This window comes from Cygnus olor, chromosome 5 (assembly GCF_009769625.2).
Source record: "Cygnus olor isolate bCygOlo1 chromosome 5, bCygOlo1.pri.v2, whole genome shotgun sequence".
Classification (NCBI taxonomy): domain Eukaryota; kingdom Metazoa; phylum Chordata; class Aves; order Anseriformes; family Anatidae; genus Cygnus; species Cygnus olor.
In genome coordinates, this window is record NC_049173.1 from 63,018,657 (window position 1) to 63,037,144 (window position 18,488).

Consider the following 18,488-nt stretch of genomic DNA (forward strand, 5'->3'; position numbering starts at 1 on the left):
TCAACCCTTGTGATCAGGAACACGTTAAAGGGGATGGCTTAACCTGTAGTCCAGGTGATGCCTTACAGAGGGAAGACCCTTTCTCTGCATCCTTCTTGCTGTCATTAATCAGCAGAAAGAAAGCTCAAACTTGAATTCTTTGGGCCGTCCTGTCACAAAAAATATAAAGGAAGTAGTCTTCTGCTCGAATTAATTAAACAAACTGATATAAATTCCCCGCTTAAATCGTACTTTGCATATCCATAATCTCTGCACTACATTTTATGTATACTTTACCCTTGGGTAAAAATTTGTGAGCATATAAATGCTTTCTCATATAATCTTGCTAAAGCATGCTCTTGCCTATAAATATTCATACCACTGCCAAAACATTTGCAAGCTTTCCCCAAAGGTGAAATATGTGTAATGTACTTTGCCTTCTGGGTATAAATATTATCCAATACATTTTGGTTAATATGAATACACTAATTATTCTTGTAACCCTTTTAAAAAGGGTCATCCTCATGATGTGAATTTTTTAAAAATGTAATTACAGTAATTGGATACTTAATCTAATTAAAATTGGCTTTATCTTTAATGGGAATTTTTCTAAAGAGGCAGAATGACAATTGACTTTCTGATAATCACTGTTTTCTTTCAGCTAGAGGATGCATTTAGTACAGTAGGAACCAGAGAACATGGCCTCTTTACTACATGCCTGCCACCTTTAGAGCTCGTTAGATGGTAATTTTGTCCATTGCCGGGCAAAACTTTCACTTTACTTATAAATAAAAGTTCTGCATTCTGTGTCTTGATTTCATTGTGGCTCAGATAGAGTTAATTTTAAGGAGTACTTATAATACTGCCTACTAAAAGCCTCCCTTAGGAAAGATGCAGTATAGCAGACAGTGACAACCTCACAAAAACTGCTTCTTTAGGTGGCCATAGGCACAATCTCATATGTAATGAGCTCCCCTGTCTTCAGTGGGTGCACCTGGACGGCCCACGGCATGCTTGGGGTACATGTAAATTCAAAAGCATTGTCTTCTCATGCTGTTGAATGGGAAGTCAAAGAGAACAAAACAATGGAAAAGCTAGGGGTCATGTAAGACTGGAGAAGTAGATTAATGTTGCTAGTTTCAGATACCTGTGACATAGACGTTTACATCTGGGACACGTTTTTGTTGTGTTGTGGGAAATAGGTACTTTTAAGGTGTAATTCATCTGATAATAGGTAGAAATCTGCTTTCAGACATGATGGATCATACCATATTTTCTCCCCTTGATGTTAAAGGGTGCACAGGGTGCCTTGCCCAGAGATAGATGGGCACCCTCTAGACGTGAATACTGACTTAGATGAATGCCACCAACATGGAGCACATTAATTTACTCAGGAAGTGGAAAAGATAATACCAGTATTATTAGCCAGTTGAGAAAGTTTTGCTTTCTGGATCTCTGAAAATCCAGAAAACCAACTGAATGATGGGTTAAAAGAGATAATAATAATAATAATAATAATAGCAATCAAAAACAAAAACAACAAAAAATAGAGAAAGGAATGGAAATGGAAATTCCTCAACAAGCTCAACAAATGACAATCTGGCAAAATAACAGAAAAGGTAATTCCTGAGATGCATGAAGCATGTCTGACCCTTCTGGTGATGTCGCAGAGATGGCACTGCCAGCAGAGGTACTTTGTCACCTGATTAGCGCAAGCTCTTGACATATGGTTTGATCCAGCCACCAGGCTGAACTAACCAGAGCACAACTACCACCGTGACTTGGAGAACACAACTTCAGGCTGCTGTATCTGCAAGCAGGTCCATTATAAAGCTGCCACACCTTTCAGGGTCTTTGCTTCCAGGAAAAAGCATTACTGGAAGCCAGGAAAGAGAGAAAGAGCTTCTAAGAAAATCAATCAGCTGTTTTGTAGGCTCAGCTTGCCAGCAGAGTGTGTCCGTCACAGGCTGGTGTGTCTTCATGACTGAAGACAGATATTTCACTGAGGAACTAATCATTGTTTACAAAGAAGGATAACCATCTGCAATGTATTTCAGCATTAATCTCTCTGTATATGTATATGTGATAGAAAAGAGGCTGCTAAGACAACTCAATGCAATTTATGCGTTAAAGAAAAATCATTAATTTGGAGAGAAGTTAGCAGTAATGAAAAAAAACACATTTCAATTGGAGACAGGTATTGAGAGTGCATTGAGTGAAAAAAAGTTCAAAACAGTAGCAAAAGTATTCAGGAAAACCTCTAGCTTGATTTGAAAACTAGTGGTGGTCTAGAACTGAAGCTTTCAGCTTCTTAAAAAAGTTTGCTCTATCAACAAATTTAATTTTGAAAAAGATGCCATGTGCCATCATTTTGTTTTATCAAAGTGTTATCTTTGTGCAAGATAGAGCATTGGTTGAAGAAATAATAATACTGTCTGATAGCCTTCACTAAGCTTAAAGCTCCCGAATTGGAACTAAACATGAAGGCAACATTGATCCATTCAACAGGGAAAACTTTTAGTGCCAAAAAAAGTAAATTAATAGGTAAGCAGCCTGTACCTGAGACTCACGGAAATTTGACTTTGATTGGATTCTGTTGCTATTACAGAAAACACGTTTCTAGGATTGGCAGTACTTCAGAAATGCTTTGGAGAGAGAAAAGGAAGCTGTTGTAATGGTCAGCAGCATGAACTGTCACAGTTTCAGAGCTAAAGATCCTTCTAGTTAGTGTTTTTGCTGTGGGGCCACCAGTGTCTTCTGAATACAGAAAAAAGGAGAGGATAATGGCTTGCTAGGAAAATCTGAGTTCTCTGAAAGTGAATTTTAGAACTTTTGTAGGAATTCCTGGCTCTATTTACGAGGTTGGTTCAAGCTATGCTTCTCGCAGTAGCTCATGACTAAGAAATCTTGGCAGATGCCTGCGTGAATACTTAGAAAAACAGAAACAGTTTGGTTTTGCCATCTGTCGTGGGCAAGAACTCTGCATTGCTGATTTTGATCCAGGCAGGCTTATTGGGAAACTAATATCAAACATTGTCCTAAGCATGAGAGAAAAGCATTGGCTTCTGAAGGGAATAAATATGTTCAGAAGAAGATGGAAAAAAAAAAAAAAAGTCTGTTGCCTCATCTACTTGCAGAGATACAGATGTTCCTTATCCTTCAGGCGTACAGGTTGCAGGAAGAGACTGCGAAGTAACTGACCTTGGCATGTACATATCTGATATTACCACAGGAAGAGTTTTGTAAGAAAAAACTTGAAAATGAAGAAGAGTTCTTGTAGACTGGGAAAAAAGACCCTGTAGATATTGGTACAAGTGTCAACTGGTTTTGCTGAACTTTTAAAAAAAGAAAACAGAATCCTGAGACTGCTTCGTGATTTTGAAAAGGAAAGACAGTCTGAAGTTACAAAAATTTTTAGCAGGTCTACAAAAAAGCTTCAGTTAAGTGTAACGTAAAAATTGTGCAGTGGGAATTAAGTGTCTCTGGTAAAAAGGAAAATCCTCACAAGACCAGAAGGGCCTTTGTGCATGATTTTTACTTTCCTTCTGCCACAGTCAAAGAGACTGGGTGCCATTTTCCACAATCCTACCATGCGCAGGATTATTTCAGAAAGCAGTTTGATACTGTGGACAGTAAGGAGTGAACAGACTGGACTGGGCATCTCTGCATCTCTTGCATTTATCATACGCACACAAAAAAAAAAAAAAAAAAAAAGAGTACCAGAGCTGAAGCAGTGCCTAGAGACACGGGAGGTGTGCTTGGCCTTGGGGAGGTCCTCCAGCAGCCTTTCTTAGTAAAATGGTGGGACAGTCAACACTAATTATCACGTGTTGCTCAGGAAAGGCCAAGGAAGCAGACAAAATTGCAATGCATTCTCCTTCCAGATGAAAACTACAATGCAAACCTCTTTACTGCTAAAACCCCGTAATCCACCAGTAGCTGTTTCTGCGTTACTGACTGCTAGGCAAGTAATACTGCACCATTACTTGGTGTGCAATTCATGATGTGTTTAGGGAACTCATGTTCTGTGAAGAAACACCAGACCATTGGAGCACCTAGCTGGTTTCACCACCTCCTTTTGATGGGAATAGCCAACAATACTCTAAACATCACATCTGTTTTTGTTCCTCAGCAAAATCCGTGGAAAACAGCCATGCAGCCATTTCTAACATTAAAACCCAATATTTCAGCAACTCTTAACTCCCTGCATCTAAGGGGTTGTTGGCTTTTGTACTAAACCTCTTGCTCTAGAAAAGTTTTTCATCTCAAGGTGAAAAATTTGGAAGCACAACTTCATTTTTTCCAGAAGATGGCAGTGCCACTACAGAAAATAGCAGAGTAGTTGCGCTCCTAAGGTGACTGTTCTGTAATTTGCCAGCTCAGAACACATATATAACAAGTTTTGATTTTTTTTCTTAAATAGATGATCAGATAATTATACTTCAATGACTGTCAAAAGCAATAATGATAGCACTCATTACAACTTTAAAGTGCGTCTGGTTTCCCAAGGGCTCACAACAAACGTTAATTTATCTGAATGGATACAGGAGACATAATTAGGCAGTAACTCATTTCTATCACATATAATGTATGCTATAATTATTTTTTGCTACACATGTTCACACTGGATGTTGAACTGCCCTCCTAACATCAACCTCCTATGCCCCTACCTGGGGCAGTCACAGGTGTTGCAAGGGTTGCAGTGGCAAGTAAGTAGATATTAAACACTGACTTCAATCCAAGGAAATGGCATAGCACATCTGGCAGCGCCCACAAGATCTGAAGAATAAAACAGGCAAATAGATGTATTGAAAATTAATAAGGAACACAGCACTGCACCAGATGCAGCGGTATGCTAACTACATTGCTAAATAGATTGCACTATGCTAACCAGACCATCTAAAATAGATGCATGCTTTCATGAACTATGCAAGCTGATGCCTTTAATTTTCAGGTTGAGCTTGATTTCTGATTATTTTCATTACATCGTATTTCAAGGATTTTGTGTTATGATTACATGTGATTTACTAAAAATAACAGATCAATGAAAAGATGCAGAACTTCCTGTGCTTCTCTTTCCATTCATTTATTATATTTTTGTAAGTCTTTCACTGAAAAAAAAAAAAAAAAGTCTATTCACACTAGAAAGGCTACCTACCAGTTCAGTGAGAAGAAGGCAAGCAAAGAGTTATTCTACACCCTGCTAACATATTCACATAAAACTCATCCAATTTTGTTAAGATCTTTTGTGGAGAATCAAAAGTTAGTGAAGATTGTATTATAATTCCTCTTCCTGACCTGAAAGTCACACAGCTGGATTCAAGTAGGCCAGAAATGCATGCTTTACAGAAACACCTTGTGGATTTTTTTTTTTTGAAGCTCTGAAAGATTTTACTGCTGACCCTGCCCTCCATACCAACAGCTGAGTCGCTAGTAGGAATTCATGACAGAAGGCAAATTGTCACAACTGTCAAATAGCCAGCAGAAGGAAAGAATCACCTTGTTTCATCAGTGTTAGCCTCCACATTTCCCTTGCAACAGGGCAAAAGTTATATACTGCTCACTGGACCTTCAAGATTCTAATTTTGTTGGGGACAATCAAGATTTAAATACCCTGGAGGAAAATAATTTGCTGCTTGATCCAGCAGCGCCTTTTGAAGTGAAAATAAAAGTGTTCATTAGCATCAATGAGATTCAGATTAGATCCTTATTTCATTGTCAGTGGTAACATAATATAAGTGGCTGGTCAACAGAGGTGGAAACCAGGAAGAGCGCAGAGCCTGGAACAACAGCTCTGCCCAGAGCAGGTGAGCACAGAGGGAAAGTTGTATTTCTTCCAAGTGCTTCAGCAGTGGAAACTGTGCTGAGAAACCTTCATGCATTTTGTCAACACAGCTGGAGTATACAGTGGGCCAAAAGCTGTTCTCATTTACACCTGCAAAGCCCTCACCTGTGCCATCCTACTGATTTCAACACCAGGGAAATGTACCTAACAGGACAAAACCTGTACTGTTTGCATCAATTACACATTCTTCTTGTTCAGAGATGTAACTCTATACATGTGAGCAACAGCAAGCTAATACCAGAGCACATCTCAGTGTGATAACTGAACAGGCCAGGTATAGGTGAGGTGTGAGGCATCAGAAACAGGAAAAAGGAGCACAACATGAGGAGCAGCCAAGTATCAGGAGGAAAATACTTATCATGAAAAAACGTGGCAGCGTGCAAATGCACAGATCATACAACTCCAACAAGATCCCATTGAAACCATTTCCCCTAAAGGAAAAAAAAAAAAAAAAAAAAAGAGAAAAAAGAAAGAAAAAAAAGATGAAGCTTGAAGCAATCTATAAGAATAAGATTATTAGCATCTTAATAGTCATTCTTTATCATGAAAATATGTTTCAGAAGTCAAACCCTATGCCTTTGAAGAGATGTGCCCATCCCACGTAAGCTCAAGTGCAGCCTGCTGTAGTATGTTATTCAAATGCGATTCTCCTCATGCAAGGAATGTGTGGATGGCCCAGCTCCATGCAGCACACCTCCCCGTGCAGCTCTGTGGCACCAACTAGCAGTAATCGACACAAATCGGGAAGATCAAAGAGGAGAACATCCACCAAGCTCACGGAGCACTTGCTTCTGGGGCAGTTACTTTCCATGTGTCCTTACTTAAGTTATTCAACCTCTCCGCGCCGTTTCTCTTGCTTGATTGGGCTCCTCCATTGAAGTCTTCCATCAGGACTTCAGTTGTGGATCCCATTTTATATGTTTAGAGCTTGGTTGAGGCCTCTGGGCACAGCAGTACTGCTCCGGCTGATGCTCCCTGCTGATAAGGAAAGGATTGACGAGTATGTGCTGCTGTAGAAAGTCCCACTGTCAAACTGTAAGAGTAGGAGACAGCTTCAAAGAGAAGCACCGTAGCCACGGCAGCATATGGATGAAGGGAGAATCAAGGGCTTGGGTAGAAAGCAGGGCTCATGATCTTCAATGAAAAATACTGAAAAGACATTCAAGATTAAATAATCTTTGGAAGTGCTGCTGTGGGGACAGTTAATACAGAGTTCCCATTAAAAATATCTCAAGAGATCTTGTAAGATTAAATAAAATTAGCCCAAAGGCCCAAATTCTACCTTCAAATCAGGCATCATCCACTGAAATTGGAAAGCCCCTAAACAGTGTGAGAGCAGATTCAGAGAAGACATGAGTAAACCTGAGTTTGTTGGGTGGGGGACTCAGGCACGAAGCAGGTGTTGATTGAGCCAAGAAAGAAAACCAGTTTGTGCCACGCTTTTCTTCCCTACGTAGCCAACCCCCCAAAAGTCATGCATGTCCTCCTACCAGCCCCACGCAGCTCCTGTCCCAGCTGTCCTTCAGCTCACAATGTGCTGGTGATCCAAATTTTACGTCATGTTTTTTTCTTTAAAAAAAAAAAAAAAGGTCATTAATGAGTACAAACTTATTCTGCAGCTTTTCCTCGTGTTCCCCAGCCATCCATGCTGCGCCCTCAGGCTGCAAAGCAGATTATTAGGGTTTCGGAGAGCCTGCTTTTCAGGGTGGTGGGAGCAAAGCGATGAGGCTTTTGCCCTGCTTGCAGGCAGGTACCCACTGGTGCTGCTGCCCAGCACGGAGAGCCCTGGCCTTGCTGCCTGCCCAGTTATCCTAAGGTACCCGCCAAACTTTTTATTCTGGTTGTTGCTGCATGAATTTGGCAAAGCCCGGGCATTGTCAAGTGTCTGCACCTGCAAATAATTCCACAGGAGCCCTTGGCATTGCTGTTGGGACTTGGAGCTCAGCAGCCTCTGCTGGTCCATTAACTCCTAGAGATTTTTATTACGGAGCTAAAATTTATTCAACCACATCTCACAATGAATAGAAAGTATAATACAGATATTAGGGCTGCACTTAGTAGAAACAGTCAGCAATATGCCATGTACCAGGGCAGGTGTGAATGTTGTTTAATCTGTGTCAGAAATTGTTGCAGGGATGGAGACCTCATTACACTGCTGCAAAACAGAACTTTAAGCAGAATTTTTCTCTCTGATACTTAAGAGTGTTTCTACAAATTCTTTTTATTTTTCTTTTATTACTATTTTTTTTTTTTTTTTTTTTGCTTAGGAGAACTAAATGTTAGTACATTTACCTTTCAGTAGCTGATGAGTTCTCTGATACTGTGTAAGGCAGACAAACAGTTGAAAATACGTACATACTTTCAGGCAGTTACTCAAGCAAGTTGTTAGGTGCAGACCCTTAAATTTAGCTAAGTGTCCAGCTCCTTAAAAACGTTAAAAAAACAAAAAAAGAAAAATCAGTGGGCATGATTCGCCTACGATGCAGTCCTTGGAAATGGCTCAAGCAGTTAAAGGCAGGTGCCACACCACGCTGAGGACCAAAGCCTTGTCACCAGATGCACAGGTCTGGCCCGCTGTGCTGGTAGATGTTCCAAGCCACGATGTAGTTTCTCCAGCACCACCAGGACAATACACATCCCTCATCAATAAGGGACAGTTTATGGATTGAAACAGAAGATAGCGGGTGGACAGTAATTTAAATCATAGTACTTAATTGGACAGAAGGGTTCCTAGCATCCTCTTACTTTCCTAATTGCTAATATATTTAACACTGATTTTATCAATAGTCCACGATAAATAAAATTACTCCATATCAGCTGATTAGTTAATTAATTACATGGGGAGAAAGAAAAATAATGAAGCCAAAAGTAGATGGAGGACCCAAGCTTCTCCTTGAGTGAAAGGAGCAGCCCTGCCTTCGGTGCAGTGGTGCTAATTCCAACTGGCCTACGTGCTTTTTGGGTTATTTATTTGCAGCAATGCAGCTTTGTGAAATACAAGTTAGAGGGAAATTAGGCCACCACTCTAGGGACAGCCTTTCTTTTATTCTTTTTTGAACTTTAGGAGCAAAGAAGTTCCCAGATAAACCGCATCTCGGAGCTATTGTTACTGCTGCAGGTTTGATGAAAACTCTGGTGTTGCAGATCTACAGCAGACAGCAGAATAAGAGAAACTATAAGATTAAAATTAACGTATATCTCAGCCTTAAAAAAAAAAAAACAACAACAAAAAAAACATGAACAACAACTACCACTAACTAGCTGAGTGAGTATACTACGAAATGGGATATGAAGTAATTTTATTATGAGAATGAATATCTTGGCTAAACCAGGAGGAAAATATTATTTCTAACTATGCAAACAAGCACTTGGAGTTGCACTTAGTGAATGCTCACTCTGTATGTCTGTTTTCAGTATGAATGAAATACCAAATACTTTTCCTACCGTATGCAAGAATCGAGTGAACTGAATGTTTTTGACTACTCAACCCAACAAACGTAAAGGTATTTCACACGACTGCTTCTAAAATAGAAGCCTAGGCCTACGCACCGTTGTGCTTTGAAAACAGGCCAGAAAAGGACACAAGGCCCCTTAACACAGCTCCACTGATGTACAAGGCCTGTTAAGTCCATACCTGGAGGTCATCCTAGTCATCCTATTTATTTCAAAGTAAGGCTATATAGGATTGGTATCTGTTGGTTTTTGTGGTTGTATTTTTTTGTTGTTGTTTCTGATCTAATTGGGGCAGGAAACAGGAGAAGCTCATGCTCCAGTCCAGTGTTTTTATTATACACTGATCTTCCCTTTAACTGTCCAATGAGCCAAAATTTGACCTATTCTCTCTAACATCATCTACAGAGCAAAATGATCAGACTTTCTTCCCAATATTAGGAAATAGATGGTTTCATTTTCCTCATCTACCATCTCCATGAATGTGACTTTCAATGGGATGGAAACCCTCTGGCCAGTCTTTTCCCTTTCAGCCTCTGCATGGGCTGTATAAAATTATTTTGACCACTGAAGAAAATTGAATCTCCCCACTAGAAGTGAACAATGTAAATTTTAGATTTGCAGCCTTTCTATTTATTTTTTACAGTGAAACTCAAACTCCAGTTTTTGCTTCATGCTGATTGTCCTTCTAGTGGATAAACACAAACAACCAAAAAAAAAAAAGGAAAACCACAAAACCCATCAATTTTTCTCTTACCTTTATTTGCCCTGGTCTATGCAGATATTCCCTAGATACTGTTATATGACTTCTTCCTCTTCATGAAGATAACAGTGAGGAATTTTTGCAGCCACAAGCTCCGCTACAAATGGCATTTTTTGTCCCATTTCTCCCCACAACCTACACTTACCCCTCTAGTTTTGTGTGATGATTTATTACTAAACAGCGTATTTTCCATTATAGGAAAGGAAGGGGGGTGGGGGGAGTACCAAACAAACTCCAGTGGCTGTATTCAAAGTGTAATGCTTCTTATCACAAATAATTTTAAAAATGCAAGAACCCCAATTTGCAGCTAGGAGGCCCACTTGAGGGATCAGTTAAAATTTACTCCTTTATACACATGCCAACTTTGACTTCAAAAAGACTTTATTCCCAAGGATAAACAACCCAATATTTGTGTAATATAATTAAGTGAAGGCATCTTTAAATGTCATACCAGCTTGTGCCATGCTTTAAATTGTTATGCATCAACAGAATTTAACGAGATGGCCAAGGATCCTGCTTCCTGCGTGAATGCGATAAGCCACAAATACTGTATAGCTCTTTAATAGATTGCCAAAATAAAGCATTTTGTATGCAAATTATTCATGGAGTGGCAAAGCTAATATAGTGCCAAAATTACGCCCACTGGTCCTCTGCAATTAGTAGTTAAGTTGAAGTATCTTCAAACTGCAGAATTTCTTTCAGTGTTTCCCAATACTTGAAGCATCTTTTCATTTATGGAATTATGAAATTGCAGCTTTTATTTTGCTTTAAGGTTCAGGGTACGCGTGCGCTACAGTAGAGAGGTGGCAGCTGGGATCTAATCAGAAGAATTGCACATAGGCTACGCAGAAAATAAATGCACAAGTCCAGTGACTTGCAAGAAAGTTGAAGGAGAAAAAAATTGGATTTTCCACCCTGCCCATGCCACTAAAATAAAGTAAATGAGCTCTATGACATTGGGATGAAAAAAATAGCTAAGGAACACAGCAAAGAATAAAATAAAAATATAAGCACCCAGTTCCCGGCTTTAGAATGGCTCACAGAGCCAACCCCATAAAACATCCTTTAGTCCCCTTCAAAAATGTCCCTGTCCGAGGGACACCCATATGCTTATAGCAGTTCTGGAAGAAAATGTCCTTGGGGTGCGCTAGACAGAGGAGCGACAAAAAGCCAACACCTGTAAGTCACTTAAGTGCTGCTTCATTTTCAGTGAAAAGCGCTTTCCCAGCTCTTCAGCTGTCCAAGATTCTCTCTCAGACCAGCTTAGGGAGCCATGTAGAGGGAGGAAATAATTGCTCCTCCATGGAGAACTCCTTGGAAGAACTTTTACCAGCTGAATTAGGCAACTGCTAAGTATTCAGGCAACTTTTCCACTTTTGGGTGTCGTTTATAGCCCTGCGTGGAGATGAAGCACCATGAAGAAGCAGACGGGCACGTAGGTCACACCCATGTGCAGTAGTGTTAATGCCGACAGTATTTTTCACTTACAATCTAATCATCAGAAGAGTATAGTACGTGTCAGGGGCCCATGACAATGATTTAAGGAGTCTGTGTCAAACAGCTTGGACCTGGATGGCCTTTCTTAGTTAACTTGGAGGATTTACTACCAGCTAAACAAAATATGTAATTTTGATCACAAACTATTTTATAAAATGTGGAATACCATGGGCAGCTGTTTTGAATCCAGTGGACTCCAAGAGTGGCAATCTACAGATTTTTGTTTACGTGGGGGGAATGGGAGGACCCAAACACAACAGCCCCCAGTTCCATACTTTGATATTAAAGGACAAAATGGGTAGCAGGTCTTACAGAAAGAAAACTGCAATCCTTAGAAAATAAATTAAAAGAGTTGCTGCTGTTACTGACATAGGTCTTGCATTTCGTCCCTTTTAGTGGTGTTGGTTTAAATATCTGGCTAACAGGCGAGCATTTCTGTGGTGAGTCAGATGAAGGCATGAGGAGCGTGTGGCCCCACCACCTCTGCCAGTGGCCTTGCAAAGCAAACCTTGCACCATCAGGATGACTTGGCGGAGTCTATTGGTCAGGGTTCCACACTGACAGCTTGTCAGTGACTTTGTAAAAAAAAATATAAATAAAAAAATGGCAACCAATGAAAATCAATCTTCTGATGCTCGGCTGCCTTAAATACCAGTAGAGCAAACAAACAGCCCTAAACAATACAGCAGAAACCATATATCAATTACCCTAAATGCTCAAGCATTTTTACTTCACAGCCTGCAACATCCACATGTAGTATCCGCACCCACTGCGCCGGGGTGATAATGGTGCCGCATTGTTCCTGGGCGCCTGGCGGCGAGATAAGGGCTGCCTGCACTTAGATGATAATGAAAGTGGGCAGACTTAACATTGTGATTTGAAAATTTCTTGGGTCTCAGAAAAAGGTTCTATTAAGCCCACTGACCCCAATTGAATATTAATTAGCTAATTAACAGATTTATTGTTCCACGCAATTTCTGGAGAGGCAATTTTTTTTCAAGTGCCATTATTTTTTTAAATTATTTTTTGCATTGTGTATAATTGAATCTTTGCAGCTGCCAGCATCTTCTGCATGATTTGGCAAAAAAAAGAAAGAAAAAGCACTTATAGCTTTCCCCTTTTTTTCCAGACCCAAATGTTTCCAATCGCTTTAGTTAGTGCTTGGGGTGGGAGGGAGTGGGAAAGAGGCAGCTGATTTAAGTCACAGTCTAGAGATTTATTCTTAAAAGCTTAACTTAAAAATGTCCACACTTTTTTTAAATTCCTGTTATGATTCACTGGTCTATCTTTTAGCCTGAGGTGACTACAAGTGCACTATTATTCCCGGCAAAGAGACTGAAGTCTGTTCCCCGCCTCTCTTTATACACCTTTTTAAATATTGTGCATCTTTCCTCTCTTACCTATTTGTTCTGGGGCTTTTCCACCATGAAACTGCTTTCTGCCCAGCTGGGGAGGGCAAGGGGCTTTCTGCCAGGCTCCATCCTCCTTGCAGCAGTCTCTTGCGTGAACCAAATTTTTTCCCTCAGCACATTTTTGTCTCCACAGGTGAATCCTGAGAAAGCAAAGCATTTTTCGAAATGCTGAATTATTGGTAAAGAGAGACAAGATGCTATTTTACTGTATGGATGATTTCTGACAATTTCAAATAAGTTTGTTTTGTGCAAACTTTCTGAAGAGCTTCACGCTGTAGTGAACAATGACCCACAGCAGTCAGTCGCGTGATGCTGTTATGTTGGTGTCCATTGCAGATTTCTTACATATCCATTACTGCAGCATATATTTACCTAAAGAACCAAGCTGTGTCTTAAATAAACTGTTTTATTTTTTCTACTACTGTCCAAAGAAACTGACATAAGCACTCTTTAATGCTCGAAAAGTAACACTTGGGATATCCTTATAATGTGTAGTGGAATATTTCAACGGAGAACACCATTATCCCATCGAAAGTAGAAAAGAGGAATAATTATGCATTAAAGGACAGAAAAAAATGCAATTTGTATAGTGCAAGAGAACACACATCTCTTAAATCCATACACCTGGGCTTAAGGCTAGTTTTTGTGTGAAATCCTGGGATTTATATAATCTATTGTAGCAACTATGGCTCAAAACTGAGAAGGGTAGCTTCCAACAGTGACTCTGTTTGGGCATATACCTTCTTTCTCTGACCATCACATAAACATACACAAACAGCTATGTATTAGAAGTACAGTTAATAAAGAGTATATAATAAATAATTCCTCCCGAAGAGACCCTCAAAAAAAAAAATCTTTGGCATCTATGGAAGTGAAGCTGTACTCGCCTGTTCCTCCACAGACAGAGGAGACTGACTGCAAGAAGGACAAGCTTGTACCTACCACAGCTATAGGTGTGTTCAATCTAAATTAAGGCCCATGGATGCTCACAGAGTTCCTCCTTGGTTTCCCCCTCAGACTGATGATTTTTTGGTTATTTTTCTTTTTCTTTATAACCAATCTGCAGATGTGCAATGAAATAACTCATCAGTAGCTTCTAAACAATTCCTGTTTCTATAGCTCACAGTTGTGTTTGGAAACCTGTGGAAAAGTTCCTCAATGACTTAAGCCAATGTGGAGTCACAGAAATGCTGTACTATGAAGTTAAACAAGTCAAAATACATCCGTCAAGAGTCTCTTTCAAGTGTTACAGGTGATACTGGTCCAGACTCTGGAAAATACTGCACAATGACAAAGAAATAGCATTTCTTCATATCCCACATTTATGAGGGGTAGAGATGCATTGCTTCACTCAATGTCCAGAACTAACTTGAAGATGAAAAGCCACCAGAGTCAGATCTGAGCCCTGGCTACAACTATTTTACCAATTACAGAGAGCAAAAGTATTTGTATATGGATGTTTTTGTCTGTCACAGAGAGAAAACTGAACCGAAATATTCAAATCTGGATCTAGGTTCCTTACTCACAATGTGTTACCTGGGACCTACCTCAGAGGATACTGTTGTACGTGGGTACCTACACAAGATCTCACTGAAATACCTTAAGAGTCCCATGCAGTGTTCTCAAGATTGGCCTGGGTGAATCAAGACATTTTAATGAAGTGCTGCTGGCATGAGCTTCTTTTTACTTGTTTTTGCACCTTTTTCACAGCTATATCCTGTTCTGAAACATGCTAGTCAGGAAGACAATATTTAAACCACCTGATCTTTTACTTTAAAATGTTAGATGAAATATTACTTGGACTCCAAACGAAAATAAGTAAATCACCGAGAGATGTGATTTCTACTTACATATAAAAATATAAGGAATAGGCAAGGAGAAGCATAAAGCTTGCACTAGGATTATAGAGATATGTGAACTGTGTCAGTAAAGAGCCTGTACTAGACTCATCAAAAGGTTGGTGGATATTATTTCATATTGACTTTGACCTTCTACTCTAATGTAATTACTAGGAACAATTTAAATAACTTACTTTTTTTTTTTTTTTTAAGAAAAAAAAAAAGAAAGGATTTTCTATTGCTTAAAACTGGAAAACAAAATGTTTGATTGAGGTCATCTTGACATCCATTAGTGTGATAAATGAAGTGGAATTCAAGGCTGCTCCATTATCAAGGTTCATTTTCGTTGTTCAGATCTGGTTTCCCCCTCTCTCTTTCTTTCTTTTTTTTCTTTTCTTTTTTTTTTTTTTTTTAAGCAACGTGGCCTCAGACTCAAGGCTGATTACAATAATTACATTTTCTACCCATAATAGTACAAATGATTCAAAGAGTTATTCAGAATGTTTCAATGTCAGCACTTGGATAAATGCTCGTTCTTTCCTAGGGATTGCATTTTTTATGCAGAAGGTTAGTTAGGAGCAGCAATAACGGTATAGCTGTCAGAAAGCTGTGAATTTACGTGCCCAGTAACTACATTCACAATTGTTTGGTACTCGGCATGGCAACAGGACTGAATGGGATACTAGATAATTTATAACTGCTCCCCGATACGAGAAGAACAATTATATTGTGTGCAGTATAAAATGGCCATTATTTAGCTCAATTTTTAAAAATTATTTGAACAAAATGTGTATCCTTTGCAGGGCTATTTTCTTCTGGTTCTAATTAGATACCCAAGGAATACAGGATATATAAATTTTAGCCAGCAAATATATTTATGGAATTTTAATTTGCTTCTTGTATACCTCTGCCATAAACTTTGTGAGCCTTCTTCAGGTTTTTAATCTTAAAGGTTAAAAAAAAAAAGAAAAAAAAAGGAAGGAAACAAAAAAGAAAATACCTAAAAGAACACAATAGTCAGATGCGAGGTAGCTGCCATTTTCTGATGCACAGCCAGACCCTGGCTGTATCTCTCTCCTCTCGCACCACTAAATCACTACTGCATGTTTTATGAGGAGAAGTTTGCTCCTGCAGACCTGACAAATTGCATTGCCTCGCAGGGAAGAGTGAAGCTGGCGCCAGGCATGGCCGTGAGTAGGCCGGGCCTGGCCGCAGCCTCCAGTGCTCGGCCTAGTCCCCATCCCACCAGGCCGCCCTGAGCCTCCCTCCCTGTGGCTGTCATGACAAGCAGATCAAATTGCTGTGGAGGAAGCCGTTTTATCAACATCATCCACGTAGGAATTTCAGGATCTCGCAGTAAACAAAAAACCCACCCCAGTACTGTCAATGACTTTAGAACTCCTCTCCTTCCTTTGGCAGCAGCCTAGGAAGAAAGGCTTCATTGTGGCATGCTGCACCTGACTGTGGGTTTGATAGTAAAAAGTTCTTTGAGAAACACATCAGTTTTAGTCTACAGGCAGAACTGATTTCCATTCACAGAAAGGAGGTCACTTCTCTTCATTTTCTTCCAAAATATTTCAGTGATAAGCAAAATATGTAATTGAGAATGAATCTGAGGTAAGCCAGGTTTCACCAGATTTTGCACAATTTCCACATAAACTATGGAATTCAGCTAGAGAAAAGACAGAGAGATGGACAGATATTAGGAAGCTCAGACTTGTTAGTAGCTGGGACCAGTTTAAGATGTTGTCAACACAAATTTTGCCAATTTTGAAAGGAAATTAGCTGTGCTGTTATGAAGATGGACTTATAATCAAAGCCTAAAATTAGGCTTTCTTTTCTTGAATGAGAATATTCAATGTATATTAATCTAATCCAGCTCTTCAAGACTTGGTAGCTTCCACACCAAGTTGCCAAGTGGCAAAACACTGTGTTAGCCCTTCCCTTGGGAACGAGGAGGCTACACCATGGTCAGGTCTCAGAAACATTTAACAGAATAAAAATGTTGGCCTACAAAACTCCATGCAGTAATAGTCATCTTGGCAACAGCTCACATCTTTCCAGGATGACAAAAAGGGAGAAGGTCATGTAGTAAGACGCATCCCCGCAGGAGAAGGGTGGGAGGGCAGTTTGGTGGCCAGGGATGCCCTCAGTGTATCCCAAGGGATGTTTGTAGGACATGCCACTGCCCCCCGTTGTTGCAACCCAATACTGAAAAGATCAGTTCAAACCTACCTCTGATACCAGGCACCTTTACAATTGCAAATGGCAAACTGTGAAAAGTGCAAAGCCAAACGTAAAGATCTCTTAATATGGTTGCGTCTGCATCCATCTAATTAAAGCAAATCCAGTCACATCTCTTCCAATGAAAAAAATATATATTTATCTAAGAGAGATTCGGGACTGAGCAGCCAGAGTGGCTGCAGTGGTGTCCTGCCAGCATTTCAGCAAGAATGCTACCGCAGTTCCGACCTGCCCTTTCCTTCCAATAGTCTGATGGTATGGATGCGGAAGAGTGCTGGGATGAGAGGTTGTGCTGCGTGCAATTAATTTATATCTCCATTTAAATAAAGCCCTCTCATAGTCATGGCTGGGGAGGAGACAGCGCCACTTGGCAAACAAAATTGTATTAAGTGCACTCCACTAGAAATGTTTATACTTTGTCCCTGAGAAATGTTTATGCTGGAGTACAGTATTTAACTTATCAATTTGAAAATGAATGACAAGGAGAGGAGTACAGAAGTTTTCTTGTTGCAGACGCATTTGTTAAGTGCCTTTCGTTTGCTACAGCTTCAAAGTTGGGGTAAGCCGTCTTCATCTAGAAGAGCCTTCAGTGACCGTAGCAAAGCCGAGTATGCTGGCGGGGACCCTCCAGCAAACATATGCCCAAAAGATCAGTGAACATGGTGAAATTTCTTCATTTCTGATTACATCCCTTTATTCTCAACCTTGCCTTATGCTGAATTGGCTTCAGGAGGCTAAAGTTATGTGGTTACACCATGTGCTGGCTCCCCAGACATTATATCAATTCAGACGCCCCCAAAGGCAAAGCGTCCCTATCATTAATAGTGTAAAAGTTGTCTTACATGCCTTGATATTGTAAGTTTGCTCTCCCCAGCATTCATTTGGTCTCTTCCCACTAGAACTAGACAAATAAAAAAGACAAGCTTTTTGACAAAAGCAACGTGGCTTGGCCCAATATTTATGTAGAGAATCATATAGATTATTGTAATTTTAATGCCAGCAATTTCAGTCTCTTATTTTCAAAAATCAGCATCAACATTCAAATATCCGTGTTGCTCTTAAAATCTCCCCACTCTTCTCAGCTGTTTTTCTCCACCTATAACCCTGGAGGAACTTCTTCTGCATAGCACTGTAGCAGTGCAGACATTGGGCAGACAGGTGGGAAGAGGGACAACAACCATGCTCTTGTTCATACACAAGTTTCTCAGCAGTTAGCACTAATGCAAAGGGAAAAGCTTCACATTTCACAGAGAAGAGAGGGTTTTTTTAAAAAGCAATTTTAAGATTTGCATCAGAGTTAGGATGGCTCTGTTGAAGTACTTTGGCGACATTAAGTAATGAGCTCATTCTTTCATAATGAAAACAGGATAGAAAAAAGGATTCATTTAGTAAAATGCAGGGAATTGCTGTTGAGCCCAGACACAAACAAAATACAAAAGAGTGATGCCAGTCTGCATTAA